This window comes from Emys orbicularis, chromosome 18, assembly GCF_028017835.1.
Source record: "Emys orbicularis isolate rEmyOrb1 chromosome 18, rEmyOrb1.hap1, whole genome shotgun sequence".
NCBI classification, from domain to species: domain Eukaryota; kingdom Metazoa; phylum Chordata; order Testudines; family Emydidae; genus Emys; species Emys orbicularis.
The window spans coordinates 13050253-13058818 of NC_088700.1; positions in this window are offsets into that span (position 1 = coordinate 13050253).

Sequence of the window (8566 nt, forward strand, 5' to 3'; positions counted from 1 at the left end):
TTTTAGGAATGGTAAAGTCACTCAAGTTAAAAGCTGCAAAGAAAATGGGCCTGTGCATGTAACATTTCTTATTAGAATATGGAGGAAGTCGCAAACCTAGCTAAGCCAGCCAAGGTAAGAGCTGAGTGTGTTTTGGTTTATTTTTGTTGTTGTTTGATCGCAGCCAAATATTGTATGGATTAGTTAAGATCTACCTCTTGATCATGTTCAACTAAATCTTTTAAATATTTGATTTTAGGGACAGGAGAACTACTCCTCTCCCCTTATGGCTATAATGTAACTAGTTTCAGGTGGCGATTATGATCCTGCCCAATGAATTTAAACAGTGGATCCCATGCTTGGCTTTCCAAGAGAAAAGGTAGCAAATATAGATAACAGGCACTCTCTATTGAGAGTAGATGTTGACTGCAAAAGTTAGGTCTTCTTCAAAAGACTGAATTAAGGAAGTGTGAAGGATTTCCCTTTCACCACTGAAAGCCAAACAGATCCTGTTCTTCCAGAAATATTGAAAATGATTTGTCAGTTTATATTTATAATGTGACAAGCAGTGAAACCTCTCTTGGACATTATTACTAGAGGTACTTCAATGAGAATGTTTAGTGAAAAGGAATCTGTAGCAATATTAAATCAGTACATGATACAATAAGTGCTCTTATTCCTTATCAAACCCCTCTGAGCAGGCCTGGACACAATGGGGTTCTCACAGTAATCCAATATTCAACAGGAAAATATTAATGTTTTAGAAGTATCAAGTAATCCTCAGTATCCCTGTAAGAGGGCCTTCATCATAATTCAGCTAAGCATTATTCGCAGTGTACAGTTGGGAAGACTAGCACAGCACTTTAGGGACTTGTCTCTATCTATAAGAAGCTAGGACTAGTACCCAAGATGAGTCATAACCTATAGTTCTTTGCTCTAACCTCTAAAACATGCATTCTTCTTCAATTTGAAAGCTCTGGCCATTATTACATTAATCAACCTCTGTTTAAAGTTTGGTTTGAAGGGATCTGTGTAGTGCTCATGGAGGCAGCCTATCTATTAAAAGGGAGAGTGCACAAGGCTATCTGTGAAAGGTTTTTAAATCACTTTTTCAGGCTCAGCTATGTTTCATTTGGTAGATTCACCTAAAGTACAGGTTGAAAAAGTATCTTGGCAATAAGTTCTAGCACATAAGTGTGAACTGACCCATAGCTAGGGTGACCATATTTCCCTATGCTGAATATGGGACACTTGGTAAAATTACTTGTATTCAAGCAAGTTCAAGGGCAATCATCAGAATTATGCAGTGCAAATGTTCAAATTAACATCAAGGTGACTGAGCCCGTTAAAAAGAAATACTGCGTAGTTGGATTCTTTTTATTTACCTTCTTATCTTTAAGGCTTTAGGGTTCACAAGGGGAGAGGTGACACACACACTCCCAATACACCTTTCTTGGACGGGGTGTGTGACCGACCGACCAACCTGACCCTTCCTGCCTGGCGCTCTCCATGCCTGGCTTGGCCCCCAGGACGGACCCATCTCTCCTGGTGCCGCATCTTCCCATGGCAACAAGTGGGAGGGCACACAGGGTCACATGCACCCCCCCCATTTTTTATCAGGGTTCACATCAGAATGTGGCCAGCAGCAGCCTTTTGTCACTGTGCGGTAGGGAAGGGATGGGAGCTGCTTCCAGCTGCAGAGGAGGAGCGGGGCCAGGAGGGATGACCTGGCCCATGTCTTTGCAGAGCTCATCTCTCCCCCCTTCTTTCCCTCCCCCTCCCCCCCGCCAGCTGGAAGCAGCTTGTCCCTTCCTCCCTGCACAGCCTCGAAAGGCAGCTAACACCTCCAGGTTACTGCTGACCACCGACATAACCCAGCTGCCTCCTGTCTGCCCCCCCACCCCCAGCTACTGCACGGGCAGGAAGAGGTTAAGCCCTAAGGATGCATTGTGCACCAGAGCCCAGGGAACCTGAGGCTTTAGCAAACCGGGCCAGAGAGGTGGCTCAGCAGGGGAGGGTGCTTAGGGGACAGAACAGCCCTGCGCTCCCTGGGGGCATGACCTGGTGTGTGCGGGAAGAGGGTGCTAAGCTCCTGCCTGGGGGGCTGCTGTGGAGCTTGCAGGTTTGGGGGGCGAGCAGGCTGGAAATCATTTCCCCCTCCCACTCCAGAGCTTAGCTGTGGGGCGGAGAGGCTTCCCCATGCCAGCGCTGTGTGGGACTTTGCTCCTCCTGGCCAGCATCCTGGGCCGGAGGGTGTTGGGCTTTTCTGGGGCGCTGGCCCAGCCAGAGGCAGTGGGGGAATGAAGCCTGCCGGCCAGGCTGTTGGTGAACTGAGCGCTCTGACCAAGGGCTGGTTCTCCGCACAGCACTGGGAGTGGGACGCGCCCTGCCGGGGGGATATGGAGGAGCTGGAATGGTGAAGGGGCAAAGCAAGGAGAGGACAGCCAGAGGGGGAGCATGTAAAGGGCCGATGAGTGGGTAGTAGCAGTGACACATAACTGGCCACCATCTGCCCACACTCACCAGCCACTGCAGCTAGCAGCCAGCACCGGCTGGAAACGGGACGGGGAGGCGGAGCCCTGCTGGCCGAGAGCCAGCACACAGCAGGGACTGTGCTGATGGACCAGCAGGGGGAGCAGCCGACCCCACACACTGCATCTTCGCCCCACCACCAGCCTTGCACACCCACCCCCATCATCAGCCACTGGACTCCCCCACTCACCACTGGTGGGAGGGCAACTGGCAAGCAGGGATCTGGCAGTACTAATGGGGGGGGGGAACAGAAAATATGGGACAATTTGCCCGTTTTTGAGAAAAAGTCGGGACACCCGCAGGAGGGCTTAAATATGGGACTGTCCCTTTAAAACCAGGACATCTGGTCACCCTATCCATAGCTCAAACCAAAAAACACAGAACAGGAGCCTCTCCACCATCTCTTGTGAAAATAACAACATTACAGTTTTCAGGCTTCTCCCACTATATTTTTAAATCCACTACTCTTTTTTTTTTTTTTAGGAAGATAAGAATTGCTACACTGAAGCAGTTCAGGGGCTTATTCTGTTTGGTGTCTTGCAGAACCAGCTATTTCAGAGGAAGGTTCAGCCCTCCCTGCCCCCAGACAATTAACCTATCCATAGATAAAGTTTCTTCTTAAGCCAAACACTAGCAGAGGTTATGTACTGAAGCATGGTGGTTATCCTGTCTTATTTAACTATCAATTTTCTTATCCATATGAATGTTTAATTCTTTGAATATATCTAAGCTTTTCACCTCACTGTTAGCATGTGACAGTGAGTTCCACACATCAACTGTGATCTGTTTAAAGAAACTATTTCTTTCTACAAATGCGATATCCTACCAAAAGCTGTGGAAGTACACGGCTCTTCTGGTCCAATATAGTTGCTTCATGGCTTGAAAATGAAAGTTTTAATGTGCTGTAGTTGCGTAATGAAAGGAACCTACACTTTTCTACAGGTCTCAGCGGATAGACATTTTTAGTCTTTCAAAAGCATTCTACAAATCTTTACTTTTGTCTTTCAGACCTAGTTCTCAGATACCTTTTAATGTGTGCAGTATAAGAATTCACACAGACCATGAGGTTAATTGTTCAGTTTCTTTCTTTAGCACAATATTACAATTCTCCTTTAGATGAGGTCACCTTTGAATGGGAAAATCCTGGCAGATGAAGCAGATGGATTATCAGCCATTGCAGAAAGTACATAAAGTGGATCATAGGATGGTCAAGAAATCAAATCTAAGTGCTTGTCTATATATGGAAGTTTGGCATTTCTATACCAGTATAACTAGAGTGATATAATAACACTGGTACATTTTCCCCTGTTGACAAGCCTTAAGATTTTACTTGCTATCAGTTCTTAACACACTGATTCTAGAAATAAGCCACTGTTTGCCTGCATATTATAAGTGGATTCTCTCTCAAAAGAACTGGTCAGAATAATATACAGGTTGGCACCTAAATCAGAAGTTACAAGAGCCTTTATCATAATTCAGGACCCACTAGTGGAATTAGAAACCAAAACCATATATAATGAAGGAAAGATTTATTTGACTTGCATTTAATGCCACATCCAAAACAGATATAAAAGTTTTAGCTGGGGGAATGAGGGGGAGGGAGAGCAAGAACAGATGAATCTTTACACATCAGGAAATAAAGGGGGGGGGGAGGAGCCACAGGCACAAGGTTACATTCTTTAGTGTCAGGTGTGGCAGAGGAATGTCCCATTGAAAAGGGTTAAGGGAAAGCAGAATTTCACATCCTCTCTCCTTTGCCATGAATGTGTGGGTCATGCTCATCTTCAAAGCCATTCTGAACTCTGATATTTTGAAGCAGGTTTTTCTCTTCTTTAATTTCATATATTTGTGATTTAAAAAAAAGTATTTGCCTAACAGACCTGTTTAGAGCATGTCTGTACTGCATTTAAACACCAATGGCTGGCCATTGTCTGCTGACTCACGCTTGCAGCACTCAGGCTATGGGGCTATTTAATTGGGATGTAGACATTCGGGCTTAGCCTCCAGCCCAGGCTCTGGGACTCTTCCAGCCCCATAGCCTGAGCCCGAGTCAGCTGACATGGGCCAGCTGTGGGTGTTTAATTGCCGTGTAGACATACTTTAGTCCAGGAGGTCTCAAACTTCATTGCATCGCGACCCCCTTCTGACAACAAAAATTACGACATGACCTCAGGAGGGGGAACCGAAGCCTGAGCCCTACCGCCCAGGGCGGAAGCTGAAGCCCGAGCCCTGCCACCCAGCGCAGTGGGGTGATCCCAGCCCTAGTGATCCCATTAAAATGGGGTCGAGACCCACAGTTTGAGAATCACTGCTCTAGTCTAGTCTCTAAATTTATTAAAATAGTGCATGGGCACATTAGCCACTTAGTGAAGCTCATCACAACAACTCCCACTTCAGATTAACTGAGGTCAAAGTTCAGTTTAAGAAGGAAATATAATCATGCATGTTTGGAGTGCTGAGTTTAAGCATCAGGTTTTTATTTTTATAATGCCCAAGTCATGTTTTTAAAAAAATTCCCTCAAGGCTAAAACCTGGTACATGTTAGCCCAGATTGATGTATTTAAGAGATGTTATAACCCCTTGAAAATAAGGGTTTGTTATAAAAAATGCTAACACCACCTATCTCTAGAGCAGGGGTGGGCAAACTTTTTGGCCTGAGGGCCACATCTGGGTATGGAAATTGTATGGTGGGCCATGAATGCTCATGAAATTGGGGATTGGGGTGCGGGAGTAGGTGAGGGCTCCTGCTGGAGGTGCGGGCTCTGGGGAGCAGGAAGGTGGGACCGAGGGGTTCAGAGGGCGGGGGGGGGGGATCAGGGCTGAGGCACTGGAGGAGGTCAGGGGTGCAGGCTCCAGGGGGTGCTTACTTCAAGCAGCTCCCAGAAGCAGCAGCATGTCCCACCTCTGGCTCCTACGCGGAGGCCAGGCCAGGCGGATCTGCACGCAGCCCTGTCCGCAGGCGCTGCCCCTGCAGCTCCAGTGGCCCCGTTTGCTGGCCAATAGGAGCTGTGGGGGCGGCTCTTGGGGCGGGGGCAGCATGCGGAGCAGAGCCGCGTAGAGCAAGCCTCCGTCCCCGCTCCCTGGCAGGAGCTTGAGGGCCGGATTAAAACATCTGAAGGGCTGGATGTGGCCCCCAGGCCATAGTTTGCCCACCCCTGCTCTAGAGTCCAACCAAATATGTCTCACTTGCTATTAATACTAAAGTATCTTTTGCTCTAAATACAAAGTGCTAGGAAATATTTTCTGTTAGATCTCTCACTGAGCTGGAGGGTAGAAGGTTGTTTATTCATAATCCTCACGCCCGCCTCCCCTTCACAAAACTGAATCCCTTAGAAACTCTCCATACAGGCATGTAGTAAAGTGGGTGCTTCATCTGTTGGACTTTCACACACACAGCATATGGTGAAATTTCACAATCACAAAAGAATGTACTAGTGCAAAGTAGATTCTATGGCAACTAGCTCAGTTGTGCATTTACAAATAGAGCCCTGTGCCACTCCAAAAAATATTTGAAATATAAAAACAGACAGGTCCTGATAAGGTCTTGCAACTTGAGAAGTGATACAAATCACATTATCTTTCTTTTGGGCCCAAATCAGCACTGCATTGAGGTCAATAAGAGCAGCCCTGAAGCCCTTCAGAGGTTTATATCCAAAGCAGCATACCATTTTTATCTACCGACTGTAGATCAGTGCTGGTTACTCCTGGAAGAATATCTCCTTTGGATTTAACTATTTTGAACAATATTCTTGAGGCTATAATCCCCTCATAGGTTGCATCAGGTTTGTTTTGTTCTGGGGGGCTTTTTGGTGGGGGGATAGAATGGGGTTTTGTTTTGTTTTTTAAAGATCTACCTCCCCTATTAGAGCAAGAGGCAGATCATATCAATAGGCCCAGACTTTGTTGTGTGCATGGAACAGGTCAGTATTTGGGGGGAGAAGATGGGGGGGGGGGAAAGAGACGAGAAGAGAAACAAAAATAAATACTATTACATCAAGTTGCATTACCAGCCACAATCACCCTTGAAGAGGAATTCTTTGCCTTCATCAAAAGGACAGCGCATCAGATTATGAGTAGGGGAGTAAAGGGATCATTTCCTACCCCCACCTTCTCTTGACTGATTAGGAATTAACTTTTCCTAGCTTAAGAAGGACTGTACAAGTATAGGGTGGTGCTTTATAAAAAAACAACAACCCCCACCCACCACCACCAATTTTAGTCTCTCCCGTGAGGATTTGAAAGTCAGAGCTAATATTCTTACCCATGTGCCAGATGGGTTGCTTCTGATCCACTCATCTTCATTCAGGTAAAGACACTCAAAGCAGCAAATACACAGACAACAAAAACTCTAAAAACCTAAAGTGAATAGCGTCAATTCTTTAGAATTTCAATTATTCTTCCTTATTCTATTTGTCTTCACATTCATTAGCATCTTTTCAACTACTACAAAGCTGCTGGAGTTCATCTTTCATCCAAAATAGCCATGCAAGGGCACAAAATGGTGTAACAAAATTTTTTTGGTCAAAGTAACTTGCTTTCAGAATTCAACCTACATTTTAATTCTGATCAATATGGGTATGAAAGGCTGCCAGCATCCTCTGTTTCTTTTCTAACTGTTGTTTGGCTCCTACCAGCATGCTTGGAAGAGCTTTCCTGGAGTCAATTGCCATCTCTCAAATCAACAGCCCTTGTTTCATTAAGCCTAAGGTATGCCTTCACTAATGTCCACAGCTGTGCTGCTGTATTGTAGATGGCTTCCTACATTTGTGTTGATGCAGTTAGTGCACCTCTCTGAGAGATGCGGCTAGAATTCTTCTGTTGACCTAGCTACCATCTATAGTGTGGGTTAGCTTGACCTCACTACGTTGCACTGGGCACAACATTTTTCACAGCCTGAGAGATGTAGCTAGGTCAGTCTAATTTTTAGATGCAGACCAGGCCTCACTAAGATTTGTTGCTTCTCACTTTCTCATGCCTAAACAATTGTCTTTGTATATTATGTTTGTCAGGTCTTTGAGGCACACCGTTTTTCTTTCTTGCACTTGTGGAGTATCATGATCATAATGCTATATGAGTATTACACTTGGCTTTTTGCAAGAGTCTGGGAACACCATATCTCATTTCATATCCTCTCTCATACTCTCTTCTGCTTATTTTCTGTCTGCTTTTACTATTAGAAACTGTGTCACAGGTGTCTTTGCAGAAGAACCTCTGACTATAGCCCAGGAAATAGAGAGGACTGGAATAATTCACAACTTTCTCAGTTCACTCACTCCAACTTCTATAAGATCTTTGTATTCTCATCATTTGCGAAACACAGCCAGACAAGGCTCATGAAGCTCCTGAACTAAAAGGAGCCAACCTTTCCCTGGAGCAGAACTGGAAAAGCAGATCATTGTAAAAGCTGAACCCTATTTGCATCAATACTCTTGTTATGGGGTCTGCTTTTCCACTCTTGGATATGTCCTCTCTTTGAGGCCACTATCTTTGACTTGAACTAAACCTAGGCAAACCAAGAGATGTGTGGTAGCCTCCTGAGACTTCACTTGTGGCTTTATAGTAGGAGGTGGCAGCATATTGAGAGCATCATCTGCAACCCTTCTCAGCGAGAACTGTGGGAATCTCAAATCCAAGTTACCGGAATGCTGCTATACTAATGTCCAACCCCCTGCATCACCAGCAGGAGCCACATTTTAACCTCAATGATAAGGCTTCTGACAGTTAATGGTCAACAATTTCACTCCAGCAGGAGAGCACTTCTGAATGTCTGTCTTTATAACAAGTGTATATATACATTCCATAGAGAACTGTAAAAAACACTACATTGTTTAATGTGGTGAAACTAGAGCTTTAAGAGCTTCCCTCCAGCAGCTTCACCCAGAATCCCAGCTCTTTAAATAACTGAACCATGTAATACCATCTGCATTTCATATCTAAACTCCCACTCTGCTCCCACAGCAGTAAGTGCCATCTTACACATCCTTCCTCCACCTGTGTATTTCATTCTCTGTGATACCCGTCCAGTGAGAGAGACTATTATTGGCTAATTCTGAAA